An 18,416-nucleotide genomic window follows, 5' to 3' on the forward strand; every position below is an offset into this window, starting at 1 on the left:
GACTTCCTTTCCCCCTGCACTGTGCAAAGATTGCCCTGGAAGGTTGAAAGTGTTATCAAACCCATTGTCCAGAGGAAGAAATTGAGGCTCAGCGAGGTAGTTCACCCATTCAGGGTCACACAACTAATAGAAGCAGAGGAGCAGGATCTGAATTCACCTCCTTTGGGCTCCAGTATCCAAGCAAATGTGGTCATGCTTGTCATTCTTGGGTCCGACCTTTAGTTACCAACTGCACCAGCCCTGAGATCCAGAAATCAAACCAGATTTGGTTTTTAGATTCTTTCCCTTTGAGCCCTGGAGGAGGTGGATATAGTTCACTCCTGATCCTGCTGGGCTGTTTGTGGCTCTTGCCCTTTTACAATTTTCTCTTTCATCATCCCACTAATGGTAACCGTTGCTCTAGAATGAAGACAATACAGAGTCGATGGGGATTTCCTCTTTTCAAACTTGTAGGCTAACGGATTATTTACCTACAGATGGAAGACGCTCACTACTGAGAGTAGAAAACATAAACAGGTTAAATGAAATTATTGTTAGAAATAGGCTTTCCCCCAATTTTGGCTTGTATATGTAGGAAACTCCTGTTGTTTTATCGTTTTTCCTTTTGCTTGAGACATGGAAATGTGTGCCTTTGCTCTGGACTCAGTTACAAGTAGAAAAACAGTAGAAGCACAATGGTGGTTGGCTCTGCTTCAGGGCAGGAAGCCAGATGGGGGCTGGGCAGCTGGGTTATCTGGAGACAGTGCTCCCCCACCTGAAATGGGCCAGTAGTTCTCAGCCCCAGCCAGCCTTGAAGCCCTGGGACCCAGAATGGCCAGGTCTTCTGCTCTTTCAGGCAAGCCTAAAATCTTAATTTCTGTGTGAAACTTCCGGGTTTCTGAATTGGCCAGCACATTCTAAGTTAAAAGTAACAAATAACGAAAGATTGGAAAGCATTGGGTCAAATCATTGCTTCTTAAATAACACGTCTGCTCGTCCCACGTGGCTCTTTGGCAGTGAGTTTGCGTTCCCTGCTTTAAGGCTTGGCTTATTTCTTTGAGTCCTGGACACAAAGAGTAAAAGACTTAATGCTTTGGGAATATGTGGGAAGAGCCCAAGTGGTGACTCAAGAACCCATGTCTCTGTCCTCGCCTCTCTGTCTTGGTTTTCTTTGTGTCCCAGGACAAGGGATTTCTCAGGCCCTCTTTTATTTCTAATCTGTAAAATGGAAGCACAAGCTGGAATCAAGATGGCTGGGAGAAATATCAATAACCTCAGATATGCAGATGACACCACCCTTATGCCAGAAAGTGAGGAAGAACTAAAAAGCCTCTTGAAGAAAGTGAAAGTGGAGAGTGAAAATGTTGGCTTAAAGCTCAACATTCAGAAAACTAAGATCATGACATCTGGTCACGACACTTCATGGTAAATAAATGAGGAAACAGTGGCTGACTTTATATTTCTGGGCTCCAAAATCACTGCAGATGTTGACTGCATCCATGTCATTAAAAGACGCTTACTTCTTGGAAGGAAAGTTATGACAAAGCTAGGCAGCATATTAAAAAGCAGAGACATTACTTTGTGAACAAAGGTCCGTCTAGTCAAGGTTATGGCTTTTCTAGTTGTCATGTGTGAATGTGAGAGTTGGATTATAAAGAAAGCTGAGAGCTGAAGAATTGATGCTTTTGAACTGTGGTGTTGGAGAAGACTCTTGAGAGTCCCTTGGACTGCCAGGAGATCCAAACAGTCCATTCTAAAGGAGATCAGTCCTGGGTGTTCTTTGGAAGGACTGCTGTTGTAGCTGAAACTCTAATACTTTGGCCACCTGATGCGAAGAGTTGACTCATTAGAAAAGACCCTGATGCTGGGAAAGATTGAGGGCGTGAGGAGAAGGGGACAACAGAGTATGAGATGGTTGGATGGCATCACTGACTCAACGGGGGTGAGTTTGGGTGGACTCCGGAAGATGGTGGTGGACAGGGAGGCCTTGCGTGCTGCCGTTCAAGTGGTCGCAAAGAGTCAGACAAGACTGAGCGACTGAACTCAACTGAACTGAAAATTGACCAGTTTTAACAAATCCTGTGTAGTGTTCCCTTCCATTCCTCCCATTCTATGTTTCCCAGTACTTACCTATGCTGCCAAGATTGAGCTCTGTACAAATGAGGAATTCACGTGGTTTGGTCCAATGTCATTTTTGAATGTCAGTACCTGAAACACTCTCCAGGCAAGTTCCATTTGTCACCTGTATTCACCTGCAACTTAAGTCTACTGCTAACGCCACCAGGCCAGTGTGATGCAATGTGATATATATATATATTTTTATTTCAGCATTGAGCATGTTAAATATTTGTGGTTTTCTGGTCCTGCTCCTTTTTCTGTGAGTATGCTACATCCTGTTTTCTTCTTCTTTTTTTTTTAATGTAGGCATAACTGAAATCTCAGAAGATGTTTATATGACTGTCGAGCCCATGGATTCCAGGGATACTGAGAAGTCAGATAGTAGTGGAAGTTACCCTATCAGTGATGAGAAGCAGAGGTCCAAGAATGAGCCAGAAGATGCTGAAAACAGAGTTGTCTCAGATGGAAAAAGAGCCATCTGCTGTCCAAAAAAAAAAAAAAAAAAGTCCAAATTGCTGAACCCAGTAGAGATGGAAGAGGAGCTGAAAGCATGTCACCAGCCAGTGAGAAAGTGGACTCAAGATCAGTCAAGGAGAAGATGAGGCCCCAGCTGGAGAAGGACTTTTCAGACAAAGCAAAATCCTTTCCTCATCCCACAAACGATAAGCTGAAGGGAAAAGCTGAGACTGACTCCCTAAGAGTGCATTTGAGCCTGGATTCTGATTCAGAGAGCGGATTTGTCACAGATTTAAGAGAAGACCTTTCTGCGCTGGAGGGTCGAAAACCTAGGAAGGAACCCAAAGAAACATCTCCCAAGCAGGAGGGTAAGTGACTGTACCAGTTTCTGCTTTCTTGATTTGGTTTTAGAATGTCACATTGCCATTTATAGTATCATATGACATGTCACCCTCAGACATCATGAAGTGTGCACAAGAAAGCATGGGTTAGCTCCAAGTCACCTAGCTAGTTACTGAGCAGGACAAGGACTTGAGCTGGTCCTGCCTACATTTAACCTTCTTGATACCCAATGTGGTTGATTTTGAGCACAGGAGAAGAAGTCTCTTAGAAAGTAATAATTGCTTCCAGCAGTCAGGTCATTTTGGACCTAAGCAGTTTCCTTTCCAATATGTTCACTTACATGCCTCAAGTGGTTATCAATGCTAAGACATTGGACAGGGCTGAAATTGATAAAAGCGTTCAGTTCAAAGACCTTGATAAGTTTATTCTCCCTTACCTCCCCTCACACTGCCAAGGCATCTCAAAATACATTTTCTTACTAGAGTATAAGGCTTTCTGAGTGAGCGGCACCAGACTGCTGAGTTCTTCTTTAGGTCTGTAGAAATCCAAGGGGCATTGTATGATGCGCACCTGAGCCTGTTTTCTGCCATATTTGCATTTAGCTGACATGGGCCCGAAGCCTCTCAACCTTGGCGCTATTGACATTTTATGCTGGACAGTTCTTTGTCCTGTTTATTGAAGGATGTTTAGCAGTACTCCTGGCCTTTACCAACTGGATGTCAGTAGCATCTACCCAGTGGAGGACTTCAAAAGTGTGTTGACAAAGTTAAATCTCACCTAGTTGTGAACGGCTGCCTGAGTCTTCGCAGTTCTCCCTTTACTGCTGTTAGGGACTGAACCAGCAGTGGCTCCTTTCAAACTTGCCACACCCCAGGTATGTTGGCAGACCCTGCAGTGGAACATCAGTTCAGTTCAGTTCAATCGCTCATTCGAGTCTGACTCTTTATGACCCTATGAATTGCAGTACACCAGGACGCTCCCGGAGTCTACTCAAACCCATGTTCATCGAGTCGGTGATGCCATCCAACCATCTCATCCTCTGTCATCCCCTTCTCCTCCCACCCCCAATCCTACCCAGCATTAGGGTCTTTTCCAATGAGTCAACCCTTCGCATGAGGTGGCCAAAATATTGGAGTTTCAGCTTCAACATCAGACCTTCCAATGAACACCCAGGATTGATCTCTTTTAGGATGAATTGATTGGATCCCCTTGGAGTCCAAGAGAATCTCTAGAGTCTTCTCCAACACCACAGTTCAAAAGCATCGATTCTTCAGAGCTCAGCTTTCTTCACCGTCCAACTCTCACATCCATACATGACCATTGAAAACAACATAGACTTGACTAGACGGACTTTTGTTGGCAAAGTAATGTCTCTGCTTTTAAATATGCTAAATAGGTTGGCCATAGCCTTCTTTCCAATGAGTGAGTAATCGTCTTCTAATTTCATGGCTGCAATCACCATCAGCAGTGATTTTGGAGGCCCCAAAAATAAAGTCTGACACTGTTTCCCCATCTATTTCCCACCAAGTGATGAGACCAAATACCATGATCTTAGTTTTCTGAACATTGAGCTTTAAGCCAACTTTTTCACTCTCCTCTTTCACCTTCATCAAGAGGCTCTTTAGTTCTTCACTTTCTGCCATAAGGGTGGTGTCATCCATATATCTGAGATTATTGATATTTCTTCCAGAAATCTTGATTGCAGCTTGTGTTTCTTCCAACACAGCATTTCTCATGATGTACTCTGCATATAAGTTAAATAAGCAGGGGGACAATATACAGCCTTCACGGACTTCTTTTCCTATTTGGAATCAGTCTGTTGTTGCATGTCCAGTTGTAACTGTTGCTTCCTGACCTGCATACAGGTTTCTCAAGAGACAGGTTAGATGGTCTGGTATTCCCAGCTCTTTCAGAATTTTCCACAGTTTATTGTGATTCACACAGTCAAAGGCTTTGGCATTGTCAATAAAGCAGAAATAGATGATTTTCTGGAACTCTCTTGCTTTTTCAATGATCCAGCGGATATTGGCCATTTAATCTCTGGTTCCTCTGCCTTTTCTAAAACCAGATTGAACATCTGGAAGTTGACGGTCCACATATTGCTGAAGCCTGGCTTGAAGAATTTTGAGCATTACTTTACTAGCCTGTGAGGTGAGTGCAGCCTGTGAGGTAGTTTGAGCATTATTTGGCATTGCCTTTCGTTGAGATTGGAACGAAAACTGACCCTTCCAGTCCTGTGGCCACTGCTGAGTTTCCCAAATTTGCTGGCATATCGACTGCAGCAGTTCACAGCATCACCTTTGGGGATTTGAAATAGCTCAACTGGAATTCCATCACCTCCACTAGCTTTGTTTCTAGTTATGCTTTCTAAGGCTCACTTGACTTCACATTCCAGGATGTCTGGCTCCAGGTGAGTGATCACACCATCGTGATTATCTGGGTCGTGAAGATCTTTTTTTGTACAGTTCTTATGTGTATTCTTGCCACCTCTTCTTAATAACTTCTGCTTCTGTTAGGTCCATACCAGTGGATCATAGGAATGATTTAAAAGATATTTAGCCCATTGGTGAAGCAGTCAGTGAATTTCTCAGCTGGCTTGGCAAGTGGGTGTTGATATGTCCAAGAAAGATAAGAATTAATTATGGGCCCAGGAGAAACATGGCCTAAGAACAAATTGGAGATTGTAGCCATAAAACCTCTTGTACTTTATGAGTTACAGACACGGATAGCCAGGTTTAATTATGTAGCTCAGTGGTAAAGAATCTGCGTGCCAATGCAGGAGATGCAAATTTGATCCTTGGATCGGGAAGATCCCCAGGGGAAGGAAATGACAACCGACTCCGGTAGTCTTTCCTGGAGAATTCCATGGACAGAGGAGTCTGATGGTCTATATAGTCCATGGGATCACAATAGAGATGGACACGACTTAGTGACAAAGCAGACAACGGGCAGCTTCTGACAGGACCCATCTCCTCAGTTCTGTGTCCCCTGGGGTTTTCTTAGTCTCACTGCTTAAAGCAGGAGGGGGGATTGGTTTTGAGCTTTTATCCTCTGTGTTTGTATCATTGTGAACTGTTCCTGAACCTCAGTTCCTGGAATTCATTGAAAGAGGATGGAATATCTCTCAGTGATACAGGGCAGGAAGAGAGAGAGCAGTTGAGTCAGTCAGGAAGGATGGATCACCACCTCATCCCTTAAAATTATGAGTGGCATCTGAAACATCCAATTCTGTGTGGATTGGGGTTTGAGGGACCACTTCTGATGCTGCACAAAGCAACAGGAGTAGCATTTTTTTTCCATAAAGTTTGTGGAATTGTTGGGTCCCAGATGGCAGTGTTCCTATGAGTGACAGATTTATACTATTCCTTTCTTTCTGAAGTAGATTGTTTGTTTAGTTGTGGGTTTTTTCACTGCTTCCAGAAAGGATTTCAGATATACTGATAAAATGGAAATCAAGACAGCGAGAAAAATGAACATGAAATGGTGAGAGATGTAGGGAAATTTTGCATACAGAAATAACTATGTCAGCCTTCAGAATTAGCGAAGTCACTCTTCCCTTTGGCCCTGAGCTTCCTGCAGTTGCAGTGAAAAGGGAAAAAAACATATGAGTGCTTTAAAAGAGGTCATGTTCCCCCCTTAATAGAAAGCACTCCAGGTGATAAAATGAAGCTGAGCTGTTCCTCTCACTGGTGTCGGAAGGAAGTTTCTCTAGGATCCTCTGAACGTGGTGGGAATTTTACACAAAGGATGATTCTGAAACAATAAGTCAGTTACAGGACCTTCACAGAGGTTGCAATCCAGAGCCACCTGAGGATGATTTCGGTCTTGAGGAATTGGCTTCATGTCAGACTTTGCAGTTGAGCATCTTTTCAAAGGTGTGCTTTCACTTACGTGTTTATTAAGTGACTGGTGTTTTGAAGAGTGCTTGGTGACCTCCAAGTGATCTTCAGTTAGGAGTGTAGCTTATACAGAGAAACTGAATCCTCAGATAGAAAGATGGCTTTTCTAGCTAGAGATTCCAGAGCAGAGGCTAAGAGAACTCGCTTCAGGACCTTGACTCCACTTACATGTGTCATATCAGTCATTTCCAGCCTTCTCTTAAAAAGTCCTTTTTTAATGTACAAGACTGCGACCTAAGTCTGATATAAGTAGGCTAGTTGGCTGGGGTCACCTTTGAAGTGTTTACCTTCAAGAAATTCACTTCTTTTTGAGACAGCAGGTGAGTATATACTCCCAAATTTTTAGCACAAATGGAATTTTCCATGGACTTTCCTCTCCCTCCCCACCACCCCCGTAAAACTTCCATATCCTTTACAAATTAAAACATTTTAGTGACTAAATGAAAACTCCCCAAAAGTGTGTCAAGCCTGGAAAGTTTTCAGATTGCATACTGCTGCTTTGTTGTTGTTGTTTGTTTGTTTGTTTTTTAATTTGGAAAAGAGCTCGAATGGGACTCTTTCAGAGCAGTTACCACTCTACAAAGCCAGTTGTTTGCTTTTGCATGATGAGAGGGAGAAAGGACCTTTTTGTGGTTGCCCTTTGCCCAAGGAGGTATCAGACTAGCTAATCCTCAAGGACAGTATATTTTTTAATCACATGGCAGAAAAGAGAGGCCCTAAATTTGCTTTTGCAAGTTAGAAGCCTTGCCTGTGGGATCTCTGCCTTTCACAAGGGGCAAGCTCAAAGCCACTTCTGCCCCTGCAAGGGGAAGGGGTAGAGGCTGTGACCGATATCTTAAAGATTGTCCTGGGAAAGGATGGGGGCAACCTCACTCTAGGTAGAGATCTTCTCCCAGCCCCACCCTGTGTTCTGGCCCAGGACTTGGGCTGAATTCTTCCCAGGAGGAGCAAGAGGGCCAGTCAGTTGTGTAACCACCAAGACCCCCTCCCCCCTCGGGTGGAAAAGTCAGCCTGTCAGCACTCTTTTCCTTTCACACTACTTGGTTTTCCTAGAACGACACTTAACTGAAAATTTCCCCTAGAATAATCAAGAACTCACATCTTTTCTGGGTGACAGAAATCTAAAAATGACAGGCATGGAGCCATGCAGTGGAAGCATGCTGAGCCCCTCAAAAAAGGTGTTGTCATTAGGGGCTTCCTTGGTGGCTCACATAATAAAGAATCTGCATGTAATCCTGGAGGCCCAGGTTTCTTTCTCTGGGTTGGTTAGATCCCTTGGGGAAGGAAATAGCAACCCACTCCAGTATTCTTGCCTGGGAAATCCCATGGACAGAGGAGCCTGGAGGGCTACTGTCCATGAGATTGCAAAAGAGTTGGACACGACTGAGCGACCTCACTTTCAGTCCTTATTGAACCCAGTTTGATGTCCAGGCACATTGTCTCAGATCAAAGATGCTGACTTGCATCCATGTTTTTTTTGTGTGAACCCAAGGGAATCCTCTCTAGGGATGCATGTTCATCTCTCCAGTGCCTGGGGCCCCTGCAGTTGTAACGGACCCCTTCCCCTTACAGATGAATACTCATGTGGTCACCCCCGGGCCAGCCCTTCTCACTGCCTGACCTCACCCTCCAAAATTCTGCCTATTCCTGGGCATGTCTTGGCTAAAACTGTTCTCTTCCAAATTTTCCCTGCTGTCTGTTGAAATCCTGCCCTCCACTCTCATAGCTCATTTTCTCCCAGTAGATGCACTCCAAAAGGCAGCATTTTTCAAAATCAGGCAATCGTAGTCATTATTTTTGTCATTCCCCAAACCTGCTTGTTCACTTATTGCCTTAGTATATTTTCTTATCTGAAGCAGCAGCTGTTTAAAAAAAATGAACTCAATTTTGAACTTAAACTTAACTACCACACAGTAGGGAAAGCAGTATTTTGTGCTGTGCCTAAAAGATGCAAAATGGATAACTGCAGTGAAAACGAAAGCAAGGCTTCTAAATTATCCATAAATACCATTGTGCTGGGGATGGTTCTGTCCTTGGTGTTGAGTCCCCTTGAGTGATAGGTGTCAAAACTGCCAGGACCACACTGAGACTCTTCGGGAAGGAATTAGAAGAGATGAAAGGGAATACTCTTCGTTCTGGGTAATTCATTGGTATTCAGTGCTTTGGCCACTGGGAGGCTGTCTGGTTCCTTGGGGTACATGCTCTGTAGGTTTCCTGTCCAAGCAAAGTATTTCTGTTAATGACCAGAGGGCCTTTGGCTAAGTCTTTCTCAAAGTGCTTACTGAACTCTAACTTTGTAAAACAAGATACTTGCAGCGATTCTGTTCAGCCAGTGCGTCATCGACTAGCAGGTGGGCAACTCCAGGCCAAGGGCTGGGTCATGTTGGCCTCAGTCTCTCAGAGGCCTTGACAAGTTTCTCAAATGTGAGCAAGCCCACATTTGAGTAACCCAAGGAGCCTGATATTTGAAGCTAGCACATGCTGAAGAAGTGGCCTAAGCATATAAAGCAAGAATGTGCCCATTCATGCGGAGGCCCTTGGCATGGCAGCCTGGGATGGTCACCTAGAACTCACTGGCCTGGAGACCCTGCAGGTCAACCTGAGTCCCGTCTGCTTTCTGTTTTGTTTTTCCATGTGTTGGCTTCCGTCGTAGGTGAAGCTCCATCATCCACAACAGTGGGCAGCCAGTCTCCCCCCGAAATGCTGGTCCTCACCCACTCATCCTCCCAAACTCCCACAGCTGGGGTCACGGCCACCAACAGCACCATCTGCATGGTCATGGCCCAGCCACCATCACCACCATCACCAGCAGCATGAGAAACCCGGTGAAAAAGCAGAGGCCAGTTTTACCGAAGGAGACTGCCCTGGTTATGCAACCGGTTGTGTGGAACTCATCAAGTAACTTTCAAACGTCCTCCCAAAAGAGGCACATGCAGACGATGCAGCACCAGTAGAAGCTGTAGCAAAGGCAGCAGCAGCAGCCTCAGTCTTCCAAGAGGACGAGATATAAGAACAGACAGTCTGTGAAATGTACCGAGCCTCCCTACTCTGCACTCCATGGCACCAGCTCTTTTTTTGCCACATGGACAGGAAAAAAAAAAGCCCTTGTTTTATTTGTTTAGTTCCCCTTGGTTGCCTGGCCACTGTATCCTAGAGGCCTGACACTTTCCATTTGGCATTATTTTTAAAAATTAATTTGCAGCTTGCTGTTTTACCTTTCTTTTTTCTTTTCTCATTTTACAAACAGTGCATACATGTCTTCTTAGAACGCATGAAATGGATATCTAGACACACAAAAATCTATTGTCTTGATTGAATTCATGTTTCATTCTCCACCCTTTCTCAGAGGTATTGTTAACCATAAGGTCATTTTCTAATTCATGTATGTGTATGTATTTTTGTATAAGTTGGCTTTAAGCTCAACATTCAGAAAACTAAGATCATGGCATCTGGTCGCATCACTTCATGGCAAATGGATGGGGAAAGAGTGGAAAGAGTGGCTGACTTAAATTTTCTGGGCTCCAAAATCACTGCAGATGCTGATTGCAGCCATGAAATTAAAAGATGCTTACTCCTTGAAAAGAACGTTATGACCAAGCTTGACAGCATATTAAAAAGCAGAGACATCACTTTGTCAACAGAGGTCTGTCTAGTCAAGGCTATGGTTTCTCCAGTGGCCATGTATGGATGTGAGAATTGGGATAACAAGAGGGCTGAGAACAGAAGGATTTAAGCTTTTGAGCTGTAGTGTTGGAGAAGACACTTAAGAGGCCCTTGGACTGCAGGAGATCCAAACAGTCCATCCTAAAGGAGATCAGTCCTGGGCGTACATTGGAAGGACTGATGCTGAAGCTGAAAGTCCAATACTTTGGCCACTGGATGCAAAGAGCTGACTCATTTGCAAAGACCCTGGTGCTGGGAAGGATTGAAGGCAGGAGGAGAAGGAGGCAACAGAGGATGAGATGGTTGGATTTCATCACCGACTCAATGGACATGGGTTTGGGTGGACTTCGGGAGTTGGTGATGGACGGGGAGGCCTGGCATGCTGCAATTCATGGAGTCGCAGAGAGTCGGACTCGAATGAGGGGCTGAATAGAACTGAAGTCTCTTATGTGTGAACCTTCAAGTTGGAAATTTTGAAAGACGTGAATGTTTGCATGTTTAATCCTGTAAGTTAGTTCACCTCCCTGGAGTACATTGTCACCGGCACACATCCTTTACAAGTCGTTGTGCTTTGTGTGCTTTACTGTACAGAGCGCAGTATTACAGTATCTTTATTTCAAGCCCAGGATGTACATAAGCAAGCATAAAAACAGCAGTGATGTACCTGGTATTGTACTTTCTAGCTGATTGTGTTAGTCGGTTGCTTAGGCTAACTTTGTTGGACTTCTACAAAGAAATTGGACTTATGAACGTGCTCTAGGAATGGAACTTGTTCATAGGTAGGTCACTCACTGTACTATTTATTTTGAAAATCTGGTCTTTTTCACTTTAAATGGCTTTTACTGGAGCATCTCTTAGAAAAGATGGACCACTTGTATTAGTTTTTTTGTTTGTTTGTTTGTTTTTTTAAGAAGAATTTCTCATGGATTTAAATTAACCCACTGACAACCATCTGGGGGAGGCCAGCAGAGACCAGGCTTCCCACTCTTTGACATTGCACATGACATTAACCCTATCATGATAGCTGGAGTTTCCAAGCCCTATTGACAGCAAACACCGAGATGCACTTTATAAGTCTTTCTGTCTCCATACAGATCCGCCGGCTGAGGATTGAGATACAAAGGGGAAACCAGAATTGAAAGAGACATGTATACCCCAGTGTTCATTGCATCCCTGTTCATAATAGCCAGGATATGGAAGCAACCTAGATGTCAATGAGCAGACGAATGGATAGGAAATCAGTGGTGCATATACACAATGGAATATTACTCAGCCATTAAAAAGAATACATTTAAACCAGGTCTAAGAGGTGAATGAAACTGGAGCCTATTATACAGAGTAAAGTAAGCCAGAAATAAAAACACAAATACAGCATACTAATGCATTTATATATATATATGCATATATATATAAAATCACATATATATATATATAAGGGATTCAGAAAGATGTTAATGATAACACTAAATGTGAGACAGAGAGGGAAAGAGACACAAAGATATAGAACAGTATTTTAGACTCTTTGGGAGAGGGCAAGTGTGTAATGATTTGGGAGAATGGAATTGAAACATGTATATGATCGCATGCAAAATTAACCGCCAGTCCATTTTTGACGCATGAAACAGGGTGCTCGGGGCTGTTGCACTGGGATGACCCAGAGGGACAGGATGGGAAGTGAGGTGTGGAGAGGGTTCAAGATGGGAAATACATGTACACTCGTGGCAGATTCATGTCTATGTATGGCAAAACCACTACAATATTGCAAAGTAATTAGTCTCCAAATAAAATAAATAAATTTATACTTAAAAAATTAAAAAAATAATAATGGAGAATTTGAACAAGGAATAAATATATAACTGTATGGGGAAAAAAAAAATCTCCAGTGGCTGCACCAACAGGAGCTCTTGGACATGAAATACAACTTGGGTAAGTGCTGCTGACCTTGCCTCCACTGACAAAGGTTCTGGGTAGGAACTTCTTGACATGTCTAGAGTTAGGCCCAAATGTGCACTGAGTCAAAAGTAGGCCAGACCGCCTTACCACTCTTAGGGAGAACACAGAATCCTAGGGAGTCTAACCTGTAGAAACCAGGTATGAAGCAGGAGCTGGCAGAACCCCGTTTTCCTCTCTTCCAAATACCAACATCAGCAACAAATTCATCACAACAGCTGTGGTAGCTTCTCCTGCTTGTGAGCTCTGACCTGTTGTAAAATTGAGAGAAGTCTCAGTAGCCTGAGCAGTTTGATAATTGTCCTGTCATTCCAATGATCAGTCCTGATTCCCTGTCTGGAAGATTAGATCTGCTGCCACTAAACACATCAAAAAGGAAATATATCCAAGTTGTAGCCCCAGCTCTGCTCATCTTAGCTGTGTGCCTCAGTTTCCTCATCTGTGAAATGGGTATTATAGGAGTATACACCTCCTTAAAGTTGGAGTAAGGATTTAAAAAGTTCACATTTATAAAGTTTTTACAACAGTGCCTACAGTTCATAGGTACTCTGTATTTGATAGAGAAACAAGCTTACGCAAATGATAAATTTCAAAGTGAATTGAGTGGACATTTTTCAGAGGTTTTATGTGAGTACTTCCTGCAGAATCACCGCAGGGCCACATTTTCAGTATCCTCAGGACCTGACATTCATGATCGTGCTGACATTCATGGTCAGCATGGTGGATGCCCATTCTACAGTTGAAGACTTTGGAGCTCAGGAAAGCTGGGTGAGTCTCTGAACGGGCTCATATGACCAGGGCATCCCCGACCCAAGGATTCACACCTGTTAGGATTCACCTTCTGACCTGGTGTGAATGAGCCCATGGCTTGGGATGGGCGATGAAGTCAGTATCCTCTCCCCCACCCTCCTCTGGCAGAGCTGACCAAGGCAGAGACGTGGCAGAACCTTGAACAGGAGCAGGACCAGCTCATTGCTGAGGTGAAGAAGCAACTGGACCTGGAGAATCAGCAGGCAGTGGCCGACACCAAGAGGAAGCTGTGGTGTACCAACTGCAAGAAGGAGGCCGTTTTCTACTGCTGCGGAATACCAGCTACTCTGACTATCCCTGCCAGAAGGCCCACTGGCCCGAGCACATGAAGTCTTGCACCCAGTCAGGTGGGACTTAGGAGTGTCCCCTCGCCCCGACTGTGGTGGACGGGCCCTTCGTTCCTCCTGGATCACAGGGCACTTGCCACGCTCATTCACCACAAGTGACTCCTACATACATGAGAGTAGAAGGCAGACACATAGCCAAGTCTCCAGGCACCATTGTCTCCACCCTCCAGTTTACTTGGCGGCATTCACTTGTGTGAATGCAGCTTGTAATGACAGCCCACATGACTTTAGCTTCATGTGGTTTGCTGTGGTTCTCTGCTGGCGGCAATATTTGTCTCTGCCCAAAACAATGTGGGCATCCCTGGTAGCTAAGATGATAAAGAAACTGCCTGCAATGCAGGAGATCTGGGTTCAATCCCTGGGTCGAGAAGATCCCTTGAAGAAGGAAATGGCAACACACTCCAGTATTCTTGCATGGAGAAGGCCGCAGACAGAGGAGCCTGGCAGGCTACATTTCTTGGGGTTGCAAAGCATCGGACATGACTGAGTGACTAAGCAGACACACACACACACACACACACACACACACACACACACACACACAAATCAAACACATCTTCTACCCCATTCTACATTCAAGGGTGGTAGATACATGACCCAAGTTTGAGAAGCTCCAGTCAGGGGTTCGTAAGCTTTTTTTTATGAAAGGCTAGAGAATAAACGTTTTAGGATTTGTGTTCCACGTGGTCTGTCAAAATCTCTCAACTATGCTGTAACAGGGTGACAGCAAGTGCATGGGGGTGTACATTCGTCTAAAATAGGAAAAGTCGTACTGTTTGCTTCACGAACATGTTTATATCTCCAGAATGATTTGATAAAACTTAAATGAGTTCAGTTCAGTTCAGTCACTCTATCATGTCCGACTCTTTGAGACCCCTAGAACCGCAGCTCACCAAGCCTCCCTGTCGTTCACCAACTCCCGGAGTTTACCCAAACTCCGCTGGATGGCGGTGATGCCATCCAGCCACCTCATCTCCTGTTGTCCCCTTTTGCTCCTACTCCCAATTATTCCAGCATTAGGATCTTTTCTCGTGAGTCAATCGTTCATATCAGGTGGCCAAAGAATTAGTTGCAGCTAAAACATCAGAACTTTCAGTGAACACCCAGGGCTGATCTTTAGGATGGACTGGTTGGATCTCCTTGCAGTCCAAGGGACTCTCAAGAGTCTTCTCCAACACCACAGTTCTAAAGCATCAGTTCTTCGGGGCTCAGGTTTCTTCACAGTCCAATTCTCCCATTCATTCATGACTACTGGAAAAACCATAGCCTTGACTAGATGGACTTTGGCAAAGTAATGTCTCTGCTTTTTAATATGCTATCTAGGTTGGCCATAACCTTCCTTCCAAGGAGTAAGCATCTTTTAATTTCATGGCGGCAATCACCATCAGCAGTGATTTTGGAGCCCAAAAAAATAAAGTCTGACACTGTTTCCACTGTTTCCCCATCTATTTCCCATGAAGTGATGGGACCAGATGCCATGATCTTAGTTTTCTGAACGTTGAGCTTTAAGGCGACTTTTTCACTCTCCTCTTTCACCTTCATCAAGAGGCTCTTTAGTTCTTCTTCACTTTCTGCCATAAGGGTGGTGTCATCCGCATATATGAGGTTATTGATATTCCTCCCGGCAATCTTGATTCCAGCTTGTGTTTCTTCCAGCCCAGCGTTTCTCATGATGTACTCTGCATATAAGTTAAATATACAGGGTGACGATATACAGCCTTGACGTACTCCTTTTCCTATTTGGAACCAGTCTGTTGTTCCATGTCCAGTTCTAACTGTTGCTTCCTGACCTGCATACAGGTTTCTCAAGAGTCAGGTCAGATGGTCTGGTATTCCCATCTCTTTCAGAATTTTCCACAGTTTGTTGTGATCCACACAGTCAAAGGCTTTGGCGTAGTTAATAAAGCAGAAACAGAGAACAGTGTGGAGATTCCTTAAAAAAACTGGAAATGGAACTGCCATATGTATCAGCAGTCCTACTGCTGGGCATAAACCCGAAGGAAACCAGAACTGAAAGAGACACATGTGCCCCAATGTTCATCGTAGCACTGTTTATAATAGCCAGGACATGGAAGCAATTCAAATGTCCATCAGCAGAAGAATGGATAAGAAAGCTGTGGTACATACACACAATGGAATATTACTCATATATTCAAATGATTGCATTTGAATCAGTTTTAATGAGGTGGATGAAACTGGATCCTATTATACAGAGTGAAGTAAGCCAGAAAGAAAAGCACCAATAACACACACACACACACACACACACACACACATGCCATATGTATATACATATATGGACCTCAGAAGATGGTAATGATTACCCTATATGCAAGACAGGAAAAGAGACACAGATGTATAGAACAGTCTTTTGGACTCTGTGAGAGAAGGCAAGTGTAGGGTGAATTCAGAGAATAGTGTTGAAACATGTATATTTCCATATGTGAAACAGACCTCCAGTCCAGGTCAGATGCGCGAGACAGAGTGTTCAGGGCTGTGGCAATGGGGTGACCAGAGTGATAGGATTGGGCGAGTGAGGGGTTTAGGATGGGAAACACATGTACAACCGTGGCTGATTCATGTCAATGTATGACAAAACCACTACAATATTGTAGAGTAATTAGCCTCCAATTAAAATAAATAAATTAAAAAAAAGAAAGAAAACTAAAAAATTCGAAACCAAAAACATGTAACTGTTTTCTAAACTGCAGCGTTCAGAGACCATCTTCATCTTGGACTACATGAGGACACCACCTCTATTATTACTTATTTTTTCTTAATCCAGCAAAAGAAAGGTCACTCTCATTCCTTCTAGCAACACTGGTGTTGGTGTATCCCACGTGCTGAGCTTGTGGTTGAGAGATTGCTCCATACAGGAATCTTTTGGTCTCCATGACAACCCGAGGAGGCAAGTACTAATCACAGTCCATTCTTGAGATGAGGAAAGTGATATGCTCAATATCACACAACAGGTCAGTCAGCACCACAACCTGGATTCAAATGGGTCTACCCGACTCACAACCCAGGTCAGTGATCCCCTCAGAGGGACACTGGCCCAGAGTCTGTGGCACTATAATAATTTGACAAAATGCCTCTCCCTGACTCCACTGCCCATGGGGTTGGACATTGTTCTTTACTTAGTCTAGTTTTGCAAAGAGACTTGATGGTAAAACGAAGTTAGAGGGGTGTCAGCTTTCTACTTGAAAAGAATAAAATCCATTACAGGTAACTTTGAGCAGGAAAGAAACTGATTAACAATATTAAGTGACTCAGATTTCTGGGAGGGAAGGCTGGAGAGGCAGCCATGGACAATATAGAAATAAATTGCAGGATCTTCTGTCACTCATTGGAAAATACCCTGAGGTTGGGAAAATTGAGGGCAGGAGAAGAAGGGGATGGCAGAGGATGAGAAGGTGGGATGGCATCACCAACTCAATGGACATGGGTTTGGGTGGACTTCGGGGGTTGGTGATGGACAGGGAGGCCTGGCATGCTGCAGTTCTTGGGGTCGCAGAGAGTCGGACTCGACTGAGTGACTGAACTGAACTGAGCTGTCACTACCACTGGCTCCAGACACAGCGGCTGTCACCAGTGAGATGGCTTATGTCTCTTCTACCTCTGCTAGATTGAATTCCATGCATCAGAATCCACTTGCTTTGATTTCACCTGTAGGTGTATCGATTGGCTAAGCCTACATTCCATGTCGCTGTAGTAATTGAGTCTTAAGTGCCATCTGGATGTATTTGATTGGCTGAGCCTGGGTACCATCTGGGTGCATCTAATTGATTGAGTCTAGGTCACATGGTTACGTTCTGACTGCAAGGGAGGTGGCGAAAATGAGATTCAGACTGTTTCTAGTGCAGATTCGTAAGATGGAAAATTAAAGCAGTGACTAAAAAGTCTCCTCACTGCTGACTTGTCCAAAGTCTCTTTATCAGTGAGGTCAGCTTTTCAAAGCTCAATTCACCCTAGTAAGTAAAGCAGAAGGGTTTAGTAAGTCAAGTGGTCTGTGCTCCGTTGTGTTAATTTACCTAGCCTGGGGCTACATTTCTCAGAATCCCTTTCTTTGATTTTGAGTTCAATCAGTCTGTTCAGCGGCTTAGTTGTGTCCATTTCTTTGCGAGCCCATGGACTGCTGCAAGTCACGCCTCCCTGTCCATCATCAACACCCCGGAGTTTACTCAAACTCATGTCCATTGAGTCGGTGATGCCATCCAACCAACTCGTCTTCTGTTGTTCCCTTCTCCTCCCACCTCCGATCTTTCCCAGCATCAGGGTCTTTCGAATCAGTCAGTCCTTTGCGTCAGATGGCCAAAGTATTGAAGTTTCAGCTCAGCATCAGTCTTTCCAATGAATATTCAGGACTGATGTCTTTTAGGGTGAACTGGTTGAATCTCCGTGTAGTCCAAGGGATTCTCGAGAGTCTTCTCCAACACCACAGTTTCACAGCATGAATTCTTTTGGTACTCAACTTTCTTTCTACTCCATACATGACTACTGGAAAAACCATAGCTTTGACTAGGGGATTCCTCTGCCTTTCGTAAAACCAGCTTGAACATCTGGAAGTTCCTGGTTCACATACTGCTGGAGCATGGCTTGGAGAATTATGAGTATTAATTTACTAGTGTTGGAGATGAGTGTAATTGTGCAGTAGTTTGAGCATTCTTCGGCACTGCCTTTCTTTGGGATTGGAATGTAAACCGAACTTTTCCAGTCCTGTGACCACTGTGGAGTTCTCCAAATTTGTTGCCATATTGAGTGCAGCACATTCACAGCATCATCTTTCAGGATTTCAAAATAGCTCAACTGGAATTCTAGCACCTCCACTAGCTTTGTTCCTAGTGATGCTTTG

General features: G+C 44.1%; 1 pseudogene; it reads left to right on the plus strand.

Annotated features, from left to right (window-relative positions):
- The first annotated feature begins 2,447 nt into the window (after positions 1–2,447).
- The window catches only part of LOC145537721 (MYND-type zinc finger-containing chromatin reader ZMYND8-like), a 29,048-nt pseudogene continuing 13,079 nt past the window's right edge, over positions 2,448–18,416 (plus strand).

The sequence above is a fragment of the Giraffa tippelskirchi genome, chromosome Y (assembly GCF_054371585.1).
Source record: "Giraffa tippelskirchi isolate mGirTip1 chromosome Y, T2T-mGirTip1v1.2.pri, whole genome shotgun sequence".
In the NCBI taxonomy this organism is placed as follows: Eukaryota; Metazoa; Chordata; class Mammalia; order Artiodactyla; family Giraffidae; genus Giraffa; species Giraffa tippelskirchi.